This window comes from Coenobita brevimanus, chromosome 107 (genome assembly GCF_032717465.1).
Source record: "Coenobita brevimanus isolate Jiangsu-jjx chromosome 107, ASM3271746v2, whole genome shotgun sequence".
NCBI lineage: Eukaryota > Metazoa > Arthropoda > Malacostraca > Decapoda > Coenobitidae > Coenobita > Coenobita brevimanus.
The window spans coordinates 21,795,273-21,808,406 of record NC_137060.1 but is presented as its reverse complement, the minus strand read 5'-3'; the positions used below and the strand labels follow the sequence as shown (position 1 = coordinate 21,808,406).

At 43.4% G+C, this 13,134-nt stretch overlaps 1 protein-coding gene across 1 annotated transcript in view; it reads right to left on the bottom strand.

Annotated features, from left to right (window-relative positions):
- LOC145416718 (ionotropic receptor 93a-like) overlaps nt 1-13,134 on the bottom strand; it is a 390,485-nt gene that overhangs the window by 371,132 nt on the left and 6,219 nt on the right. The gene's annotated exons all lie outside the window — the stretch shown is intronic.

Genomic DNA, 13,134 nt, shown 5'->3' with positions numbered 1-13,134 from the left:
GATACGTTAGAGTTGGTATCACAATACTGTCATGTAACTTTTCCACTTCCATGCTCACTTCGCTGTTTCTTATCACTGCTTTCAACGAACCAGCAACCTTTCGTCCTTGTTGTACCCTTTCAAGCATTTCACTCTCCAACCTTCCATCGTTACTCATCACACTATACAAGTACTTAAACGTACTCACATTTTCCATTTCCTCCTCATTCAACCTCACTGTACATTCACTGAATTCACTCTTCTCGAAGACCATAACTTTACTCTTCCCTTCATCTTTAGATTCCGTTTTTTACACACTCTTCCAAACTCATCCACCAAGCCTCGTAGCTTCCCTTTGTCTTCACTTAACCCGTCACTTCCCGAGGTTTTCCGCACCTCCGACATCCCCCAGTCCCGAGGTATTTTCGAAAAAAATTTTTTTGTCTAAAACCTTTGCTTTTGGTGAGAAACATCGAAAATTCATAGAGAAATCGCTCTCCTGAGGTTTAAAATACCCAATCTAGGTAGGAGTTCCTCCTTACCTGACTGGGTTTTCTGACATGCTGGCACCAAAGAAAACGAGTTCTATGGGAGGGTAACTATTTTATCCACTCATAAACGGTATTTATTTATTTACTTGGTACGAATGTATATGTAGTACGAGAGTATATTGGTTTTCAAGCAGTAATAAAGGCATTATAAGCATTGTTTCACTCACTAACTAATCACCATACCTGACCATTTTTGCCACATTACCTGATCATTATTTCTGGCTGTTTCTTCTTCTAATGCTATGTAAACATTGTCCTCCACATTGTCATCGATTGGGGAATCTCTCTGGCCCTGAATATCTTTACTAGCCAGGTCACTGGTAACAGGTCCTTTGCCAAAACAATGGCGTGAGGGGGGGAGGGGTGAGGTTATGCGGTGTAAGGCATTGTCCCTGCTTGGTATCTTGTAGAGGAATAGAGGAAGGTGTCCCGTGTATACATACGAAAAATCATGTGCGAAAACTGAAAATTGTGCAAATTAGGGACCTTGCAATTGCATGACATACTGGTATGTCGCTGGGACTGGCAAATGCAAATCGTTGCAACGTACCCATACGTCGACGAGACGGAGCGGGTTAACAACACAGTGTCATATGCAAACAACAGTACAAGGAGTTTCCAAACACTGCCCTCTCTCATTAAGGCCACTCCAACATCCACTAGCCTATCTTACAACTGTTTTATAACCCCATCTATATACATATTTAACAACCATGGAGACATGACACATCACTGTTTCAATCCAACCTTCAGACAGATAAATTCACTAAGTTCACTATCCACACACACACACACACACACACACACACACACACACACATATATATATATATATATATATATATATATATATATATATATATATTGAAGAAATATCTGTTGATGTCATTTATTTCGCTTTTCAAAATTCATGTGATAAGGTTCTCCACAAGTAATAAACTGTAATAAACTGAAAAAAAAAAAAAAAAAAAGCAGACTGAACAGACGTTACAAGCGAACTGCAATAGGCATCTGCTCGGTCCTACAGAGTTTTAATTACGCACACACACACACACACACACACACACACACACACACACACACACATATATATATATATATATATATATATATATATATATATATATAGATAGATAGATAATGTGTGTGTGTGTGTGTGTGTGTGTGTGTGTGTGTGTGTGTGTGTGTGCGTAATTAAAACAGTGTTGGACCCAGGAGAAGCCTATTGCAGTTCGCTTGTAACGTCTGTCTAGTCTACTTTTTTTTTTTTTTCAGTTTATTACAGTTCTTTGGTTTACACCTTTTATGGCATTTATCAGTCCAATGATAACAAACTTGTGGAGAACCTTATCAAACACATTTTGAAAAGCGAAATAACTGTCGTCAACAGATTTTCCTTCATCGTGTCTATTCAGTCCATTGTTGAAAAAATGTAAGCGATTAGTAAGGCAAGAGAGATTATTCTACAGCCATGTTGGGAGACTAATGAAATTATATAGTTTTCCAGGATACAACAAATTCGTCTCTTGTAAAATGGCCTGTAAAGGTTTGCACACTGCCAATACTTAGTAACCTGCGTGATATTTCTCTGGTTCAAATTGTCATTTTCTATAATGCTGGGATAAAGTCTTGTAGCTTTTAATCACTTGACTCATAATAAACTGTAAAAACATGTTGAAAAGTACATCTAATGGCTTTCATATTTTGTTTTTTTGTATCTTTTAATATGCCCGGATATCGTTTTCCTTCTAACACACTATATATATATATATATATATATATATATATATATATATATATATAGGCATACCCTGGTTTAACAATCTAATTGGTTAGGTAAAACCCCATCGTTAGGCGGAATATCGTATATCGGGGTTCTTTTAACACGTTTCAATGTGGACTGTCTACCAGCCTTGGGTTTCCCCCAAACCAAGTCCAAAACCCACCCAGATGAGCCTCAAAACAGGTTTAAAGGCAATCCAAATGGCCGAATAGCTTTCAAGGAAGTTAACCTAAGCCTAACACCTGTAAATAACTCATTAAAAGCAACAAAAAATGCCTGAAAATCATAAGGGATAAGTTAGAAAATATCAAATACTTCTCATCACTTACTTCTTGTAAGTCCATGTCCGGTCCTGGTCATCATCATTGCTATCCCCCCCAAGACCAGGGGACATTTAGTGCTCCCCAACACTCAATCTTCTTCCTCAAATCCCTCAAACCCAATCTCTAGGGGAGCGTCAGAGGGGGCTGGCGATGGAGTGCGATGTGATGACTCAGGCGGAGGCGATGGGGTGTGATGTGCTGGCTCAGGTGGTGGTAATGAGGTGTGATGCGATGGCTCTGGGGTGGTGTTGGAGTGCGATGCAATGATAGAGGAGGTGGTGAGGGAGACAGCTGAGATGTCCAATGAGGTGGCAAGGGAGACAGCTGTGATGCACAATGGGGTAGTGATGGAGTCAGTTTTTGTGGTTTTCGTCGTGGCGAGGGAGACAGAGACTGTGGCCGAGGTGATGTGGGAGATGGAGGCCGGGATGAGGAAGGCAGCGATGGAGTGGTAGAGTGCCTTAGTAGAGGCACAGGAGACGGTGATTGGTTAGAGGTTAGGTCCAGCACAACAGGCCGAGCACACCCTTGGTAGGGTGTGTCCTTCGTTGTTTCTCTGCTGGTTGAAGGCTGGGGAGATGCTCTGCTCGTTAAGGGCTGGGGAGAACCTGTGTGTCTTGCTGCCCTGGTGGGGGCTTTCTTGAAGAAGGCTGTGATCGTAGTCTGCCTGGCCACCCTCTTCATCTCCAGCATCGTCCTGTAGACTTTCATCCCCTCCTCAAGCTGATTAGCTGTGTCCTTGCTTCGTCCTGGGAAGGGGTTGTGTTTTCTCATTAGATCAATTATCTCGTCCAGCATCGTTAGCATCTCCTTCAGGATTTTGATGTTGAGTGCTCAGACCTCAGGTATAACCTCCTCCTCCTCCTCTGCCTCCTGGTGCACCCGCTGTATCTCCATATTGAGGAGCTCCTCATTGCTGAGCTTCTCCCTGTGGCTCTTGAGAGCCTTCTCCATGTCATCCTTGTCGACCTCCCCGAAGCCCACCTAGTGCAACAATTACATTATGTCCTGCCACACATGCTCAACAGGCAGAGCTTGCATGCCCTTGGGGAAGCCAGTGAAGGAGTGGACACACTCTGGCCACAGCTTCTGCCACACACTGTTCACCATCGCCTGGCTAACCTTGTCCCATGCAGCAATTATATTCTCAATGATGTGGCACATGTTGTACCCTTTCCAAAACTGCTGCACTGTTGTCCTGTCATCACTGTCACAGGCCCTTACCAACTGCTTCATCATGCGGCAGAGGTAGTGAGAATTAAAGGCAGCAATCACCCTTTGGTCCATTGGCCTCAACAAAGACGTGGTATTGGGGGACAGGAACACCACCTCAATATTGCTGGTCCATTCCTTTATCACGGGCGGATGGCTAGGCATGTTACCAACCACCACCAGAAATCTGTTTGCCAAATTTTCGTGTGACTCATACCTTTTCAGCACACGAGAGAGGTACGAGTGGAAATACGAGGAACAGATATCTGAAGTCAATCAAGCCTTCTTGTTTGACTTCCAGATAACCCAAAGGTTCTCCTTAACGTACCCCACCAAAGCCCTGGGGTTCTTGGAGTGGCAGACTAGGAACGGCTTCAACTTGAGGTCTCCCTTGGCGTTGCACCCCAGCGGCAGTGTCAGCCGGTCCTTCGAGGCCTTGAATCCTGGTGTAGACCTGGTGTGTCTTGGAGGACATTCTCTTCCAAAAGAGCCCAGTCTTGTCAAAATTCAACACCTGCTTCGCACTATTGCCATCCTCCATGATGATGCATTTCAGCTCGTCAGGAAATGATGCCACTGCCACTGTATCTGCACTTGCCGCCCCACTGTACATCTTCATGTGGTAGAGGTTTGCCTGCCTCTTGAATTGGTCAAACCACCATGGCTTGCCTTAAAGGTCTCGCCTTCGTCAAGATCATGTCTGACTTTTAACTCATCCCAGAGTTAGAGAGCCTTAGTGCATATTATTGCCTGGCTCATGGGTGCCTTGCACCAGTTCTGATTGTCCACCCACGTGCAAAGCATCCACTCCAGCTCCTCCATCAAAGGCTCTCACTGGCGGGTGATACAGGAGGCAGATAAAGTTGCAACCTCCCCAACAGCAGCCTTAATGGTTTCCTACTTCTTTATGATGGTGGAGACAGTCAACTGGGCCAGGTGGAGAGCCAAGGCGATAGGACACGCACCTTCACCTTTGTTGTGCCACTTAAGGATTTCTAATTTCACTTCTGACACAGTCTTATACACACACTTCACGGGAACTTCACCAGCACCACCACTAGCAGGCCACTTACCACCATGACTAGGGCCTCCACTAGCACCACTAAGTGCAGCACTCTTACCAGACATTATCACACTTATGTGGACCCAAAGTCACACAATATTGCACTCCACACACAATTAGTATCACTGCTTTATTCAGGGCACTGCTTGAACAGTTACGATGCACTATGATAGCAACCTGCATAATGCTGGTGATGCAACATGATGCGTGGTGGGCGAGTGTAAGGGAGATCCTCACTCTGAGATGGTTGGCGCAAGAAGAGTGATATGGGTGATTGCGGGGTGAACGACGGCTATGGGGCCTGCGCAAGAATTTCTATGCATCCTGGGAGGCGGGCAGGGTCAGCTGGCCGCAAGAACGTATGTAATTCAAAATTTTGGCTGGTTGTCGGGCGCAACATCAGAGGGCCCATCATTCAACCGGGGCTTGCCCATCGGGTAACAGGGCGTGATGGTATTTGTACCCCCATCGTTAAGCCAGGGTATCACATCTAGGGGTATTGTATATCAGGGTATTACCCTCTCTCTCTCTCTCCCTTATATATATATATATATATATATATATATACTGTATATATATATATAGAATGGAGAATGAAAGACTGACTAAGAGAGTGTGTGTAGGTGAGGTGGAGGGAGGGAGAGGGAGAGGTAGACCGAGGATGAGGTGGAGGGATGGAGTTGAGAGGTATATGAGGGAGGAGGGGGTGAGTTGAGGAGAGGGTAGTCAAATGGTGGGTGACAGAGCGACTTGGAGGCGTTTTCTCTGTGGCCACCCCTTGCGGGATTAGGGCGTTGGGCAATAGATAGATAAATATATTAACAGGGGTACTGGGCGTTACCGGGCAAAAAAGGTGAACACTCTAATCCTATTTGTTCTAGTTCAATCTTTCTTTCAACTCCAGAAAGACAATGTATGAAGAGGGATTTTAAGAGGTCCAGGAACATTCTATTTCAGCTTTCACAGACTAACACAAAAAATTTTGCACACTTGTTTACTATTACCAGTGACCTCAACTGACCTTGGAGACGAACTTCACATAGCTCATGTCCAAACTGGAAGTCATGTGAGTCTCCATGCCAAAAAATGGGCTGCTGGGTCCAGTCGTTCAAGCATGTATTACCAGTGACCTCAAATTACCTCAGACCAATGACCTCAAGTGACCTTTGAAGTTAATCTCACATAGCCTATGTCCGAACTGGAGGTCACGAGAGTCTCCATGCCAAAATTGGGCTGCAAGGGTACCCGGCGTTGCCCGGGCCAAAAAGCAAACACTCTACAGGTGACCTCGAATTACACATCTTAACCCGCGCTGTCCCAGCGACGTGAATTAACGCGGCAACATTGCAAGGTCCCTAATTTGCATAATTTTCAATTTTCGCGAGTGATTTCGCGAGTGATTTTTGGCACGTATACACGGGACACCTTCCTCTATTCCTCTACAAGATGCCAAGCAGGAACAATGCCTTACCCCGCATAACCTTTCCCCCCCTCCTGCACGCCATTGTCTCGGCAATTCACCTGTTACCAGTGACCTGGCCAATAAAGACATTCAGGCCCAGAGTGATTCCTCAATCAATGACAATGTGGAGGACAAAGTTTACATAGCATTAGAGGAAGAAACAGTCAGACATGATGATCAAGTAATGTGGGAAAAAAAAGGTCATGAATGGTGATGAGTTAGTGAGTGAAACAATGCTTATAATGCCTATATTACTGTTTGAAAACAAATATACTCTTGTACTACATATAAATTCGTACCAAGTAAATAAATAAATACTGTTTATTAGTGGATAAAATAGTTACCCTCCCATAGAACTCGTTTTCTTTGGTGCCAGCCTATTAGAAAACCCAGTCAGGTAAGGAAGTACTCGTTCCTAAATCGGGTATTTTAAACCTCAGGTGAGCGATTTCTCTATGAATTTTCGATGTTTCTCACCAAAAGCGGATGTTTGAGCCAAAAAAAAAAAAAAAAGTCCAAAAACGTCGGGATGGGGCGGGTTAATTTTGACCCTCTAATACCATCCTTGAGTCACCCTGATTCAGAACATGTATGGGTCTGGGGGTCTCTGGCCAATGATTTGGGCATGACTGAAAGACAAACATACAAACAACGTGGCTTATATATATATATATATATATATATATATATATATATATATATAGATTACACTTGGTTCACAGACTACACACACATCCAAAGCCACTCTAACATTATAATTACACTCACAAGCACTTCTCACCCTACATACAGTCTCTACCAGACAAGCTAAGCCACTGGTTAGAGATACATTGGCTGTATCTTCCCTGGTTAGGTAGGGATAAGCCGGTCCTGCAGTGGACCTCAACGGCTGATGATGATATATATATATATATATATATATATATATATATATATATATATATATATATGCGGTATATGTGTACGGTCCCTAATAAAAAGAAGTGATACCTCGCTAGCCAACTCCTCCACATTTCGGGTGGTAACACTGTAACCACCACAACTTCAGGTGATCAGAGATTCGCTTTGAGATACTATGCCCGAGTAGTTTTACTTCATGATGAACTAATATACACTCGACATAAGTTCCACATGGACCACCTACTCGCGGGATATAGCTGACGTGGCAACAGTGCCTGTGTGTGTGTTCATGTGTACATGCCCGAGAATTTTTCGAATCCCCAAGCTTCGTCCTCTGTGCCATGGTATATTTATTATGTGGTCACTGTACTGTGCTGTGATATTGGTTAATAAAAACTGTGTGATTGGGGTAATGAGCTGTGGTGCACTATGCTATTTGTAAAGTCTGAGTTATACGGTATAAAATAATTCTTCTCTTGTCTTTTAGGGTGAACCACGATATACGCTGAGTTGTGGTTCAGAAACAGTAAGCAAGTTCACCCACAAATGCCGCGATGTAGGGGGAAGGGGAAGTATGGGAGTGAGTGCCAGCTTGGCAGGTGAAGGCAAGGAGGATAAAGTGGGAGTCGTCTTTTACTCCAACGGTTATACATTCTTTGCCATTGCAGTATATTTATTAAGGTGTTAATGATATCCTGTATCCTAAATGATAATAAACCTATTAATTTTTTATTATTCATTATTATAGACAACTGATTACACACTTTAAATTACACCAAACGTAGGATACCCCGTCTCTCGTTAACGGACATGCAGCCTGCTCCACCTACTAGACTCTCTCTCTCTCTCTCTCTCTCTCTCTCTCTCTCTCTCTCAATTCGTCAGCTGCCTATCAGTAGACACACACACACACATTATCAGTTTGTGCTAATGAGCAATAACAGTGCATATAGTATGTTTACCTACAATTTAATACTGTGTCAAAATACAAGTGCAATACATTACGCGCTCACCTTACAGATTAGGTTAGCCAATCAACAATACTTTTGTGCATAGCCTACGTTTCAGTAATAGTTATGGGGTAGCTATACTCACTGATGTTTTTGTAAATGTTTTAGGTAATCATGTTTTCAGTGGCAGATACCAGTTAGAGGGGAAGTGGCCGCTGAAACTCCCAATCCCGATAGCTACTCTGGTGCATTATAGTGTCACTGTAGAGGTTTCTCTTTCTCCATTTATGTCAATTATTTGGTTAACATACTAATGGACAGCCATTTCTTATGAGAAATACAGTCTATTATGAACTCTCAAAATATTATGAAACATATTGTGGGAGCACTGCAGCTCTCACGCACCGGTCATAGTCCTTGTCCGTTTGTTTCAATATTGCCAACCTGACAGTGTGGTGTTAATGAACATGATATTGATGTTACGATTCTATATACTTATTTTCATTTGGAACAACAGAATTCATAAAAGGGTCTCATTCAGTACACAGATATATCTAATACAGTTTGTCTGTGTGTGAGTGAGTATGGCTGTGGGACAATACGTGTGGTGGGGGTGGAGTGAGTGTGGTAAGTATGTGATGTTGGTGTGCCATAAAGGTAATGTGGCTGTGTGCATACGTGGCTAAGGACGTCCACGACTGATAGTAATCTGACACACACCTCAGTAGTATTTAGGGTCTATTTATAAGTTGTAGCATATTGCATAATTATATTATATATAATTATGTTTTCGGAGTGGAACCTGAAACATCCTATAAAGACAAACACTGAAATATTAGAAAAATGCATTATGAGTGGCATATTACATGAATAACAACATTTCAGGAAGAAATATTACCGTATTATAGCATCCATTTAACAAATAACGTTGTAGGTGCAGCGTTTCTTAAGCTTAGCTTATCTGATTTCGTTGATTTAAAGAGTGCATTTGATGTCGCCAACAGAGACATCATCCTCGACCAGCTAATGGATTTTGGAGTTAAGGGAAACCTGCTGCGATGAATACGAGGTTACCTGTCTACTAGGTCCTCTCGTGTTCTGCTAAGGATTTCGAGCTTGGTACTCCACAAGGTTGTGTCCTTGGTCCTTTTTATGTTTAATATCCTTATACATCATCTACTCACCCTCCTTCCTGACATCCCTGGAACTACGATTACTTGCTAAGCTGATGACATCTGCATTCATTCAAATTCCCCTGCAGATCTGCAACGTTTCCCTCACTTGTTTCACGACTCGGCTTCCAAATGAAGTCTCATTATCTCTCCAGAAAAGAGTAGAATCTTCACTTCCTGTCCAGCAAGAACACTGCCTGTATTTTCTGTCGGAGATCGTGTTATCCCTCTGAGCACACAATACCTTTATCTGGCGGCGCCTGTACGAATTTCTCCCTCCATTCCTGCAAGACAACGCGTGCATCCAATTGTTCAGGATCTGCTGACCCAGCTACAGCGTCGCCTAAAGCCTCTCAAGTGGCTCATTATGCTGCCGGGGTGCCTAATCCTGTAGCATGAACAATATACATAGCGTTCATTCGATCATTTGTTGATCATCTCTCCCCTGCTCTTTGTCAACTTTCCAGAACAGCCTTACAACCTTTTAAGAAGTTCCAAAACGCAGTAATGAGACCAGAATTGTCAACATGCAACTTGAACTCAACGTTCCACCACTTGTTGAGAGAATATACTCCATGGTTACATACTTCAGCATTAAGTACCTGCATTATCCTCACCTTTCTCCCCACTACTCTCACATCGTTCAGACTTCCCTTGATCCCACTGCACCAAGGTCTCTGCTTCGCAGTGGTGGCCGCACACTAGTTAATACTGTTTGTTCAAACGTCCGACAGCTAAACATCAACGTACCATTGCTTGCTGAGGAGGTGGACTATGGCGTTCCACCTTGGCAGAACCCTGTGCCTGCTAACTCATACACTCCGGCCTCCAAAACTGACTTGCCTCAGCTTCAGAAACACCTAGCTTTGGAGACCATCGCCAGGCTGTCATCTTCCCTCCCTTCGGCCCACCATATCTACACTGATGGCTCCCTGCAGAAGGATGGCAGTGCTGGCTGTGCTGTGTTTTCTCCAAGTCTGGACCCACCTCAAGGGGGCTGGTTGGGCCATTGACTGCCAACCTCGCTGAGCTCTACATATTGTGAACTACTGTACATGGACTCCTGGATGCAATTATTTTATTAATACGGACAAACAACAGTGGGTTGATCATCTGTGACTCACAGCCGGCCCTCCATGCCCTCTCCTCTCCCGGGCCTGCATATCAACACCTCATTACACAGATACTCCATCAATTGGCCACTGCCCGTGATCATTTGCTTGTGGTGCACTTTCTGTGGATTTCCTCTCATATTGGTCTCACAGCCAACAACACCGCTGACCTCCTTGAAAGGACCGCCTGTGGACTGGATCTGCCCGCTGTGGATGCTACTAATGCCTCTCCCATTTGCTACAAGCTGATCATATGCAGAGCAGTCCGCTCCCCTATTCTCCACCGTAGAAATGCTGAGAGGGCTCACATTGTGTCCATCCAACATCATGACCACTTTCTTTCTCGTCCCCACAGAGATCGTCGAAGTGGTCTTATGGTTTGTCGACATAACGTGGTGTGTGCCTGCCTCAGACTGGGCTACCGACCTGTGTGGCAGGTGGCTGAGACGAGCAACGCACCACATTTCTACTCCTGTAAGCTGTGTGACGCACCCAATGCCAACACCTTGACCATTATTGCCTGCAATGTCCACTTGTCTCTGATTTAATACCACACAGATTCACATTAATTGACACATGTAAACATTTGTTGGAAGATGATAACCTAGATGTTATTTTCATGCGTCATCCACACTTTGGTGGGTGTTAATTTGTTATAGCTCGACAGCGTGTCCTGCGTGGCACGAGTTCCGCTGTACTCACCTCACATATGGCCGCATGGCACTGTACTAGGTTTGTCGCCTTTGGGCGTAGTAAATTAATCAAATCAAAATCAAATAAACCCATATGCACAGATATATTTTGGAAGTTTGGGTAGGACTTTGTTTAATTTTCCTTCTAACAGATTATGAGAGATATCATTATTATACTCACTCATGTGCACAGACATCAATTTATTTACTTTTTTTGCAAAGTTATTTTAAATGGCCTTTCCATATAGAGATGCCATACAATAGTTGACATGATGGTGACTGTATGGTGGGAGTGTTTATTATAGGATGATCACATTACCTGTGACACAGCCATGTCAAAGGTTGCATATGATATTTAGTTACAAAAATTTATTATATGTAAGGGTAGACGACGTTTCTTAAACAAAAATTAAGTAAGTCAAAGCTATCTAGATTCCATTCTATGTCCGAAGTCAAAATACACGGACAAAAAATATGTGGCTCTGCACTGATCGGTCACGTCAGTATCACCATTCTAAAGCTTGTTATCTGACGCCGCTATGCAAGGTGTAATGCAGCAGTATCTACCAAATATCAACTCCTTTGAGTCATGCCCTGAATGAAAGAAAATAGACAAATAATGTGACCACCACTTCGCATTTCATTCCCCCTCCCCTACCTACCCTCCCTTCCCTCCCTCACTCCACCCTCACACCATCGCTTGTCCCTCCATCTACTTTCCCTTCTATTTCCGACCCCCTCCCTCTCAGCCCTCTTACTCCACTGTGACTAGCCGCGCATAAAGGAGCCAGCCTGAGACACGGAGTACCGCACCACGACTATAAGTTTACTGTAACACCAATCGGAACAATTGTTAGGGTCCGATACACTCATTCACGAAGTATTAATCGACATGAAATTGAAACTGGCCCATCTGGGACCCAAATCCATCCATCAGAATCCCTTTTCCAGTTTTGGCTGCACTACACACACACACACACCGCACTACACACACACACACACACACACACACACACACACACACACACACACACACACACACACACACACACACACACACACACACACACACACACACACACACCGCTCGCTGGTGCAGTGGTAACGCTCTCGCTTGCCATCTGGTAGACGGGAGTTCGCGCTTCGCTCAGGTTGCGAAAAGTTTCACTGACGAAATGGGTGGTTACTGTCCCCCTCGAGCAAGGGGACGGGTGTGTGCGTGTGTGAAGGTCACAGCCTTGCCCTTAGATCGGACTATATGAGCTCTCAGCTCCCTTCCGGAAGGGTAAAAAGCTGATGATCACGACCATCAGGTGATCCTGACCTACCAGGTGAGGTGAATTACACACACACACACACACACACACACACACACACACACACACACACACACACACACACACACAGTATATTATGTAAGCCATATTAGTGAAAGTTAGGTGTACGTTAATTGTATAAATACTGATATTTGTCATCTGTTCACTGTGAACCATTTTACTTTCCTTTTAGTTGAAACTGTCACTCGAATAAACTGAGTGCTGCAATGCAGTTATTTGCTTTTTTTTTCAGTATATTCTTACCTAACAGCTATATTTATCTCCTAACAATGTGCTGCAAATCTGGAAACTATGTAAACATATGAAATATCAGGTATGTATGATCATTGCATTTTATTATATTATATAATCCTTCACTGATAACAAATTTTTTTCATCAGTTGTTATTTATACTCTCAGATAATTATATTTCTCTTGAATTTACGAGATTTTTCTCCTGGTGAATAAGTATGGAACATTTTCCCTTAACGCCCTTATTATGAGAGGTCTCCTCCTAAGCCGAATTAAGTAACCTGGAAGCAGCATGGATTAAAAAAAATACATCATTAGTACTCCAAACAGTTTTGCTCCGTGTGGGATTTTTTTTTTTTTTTTTTTT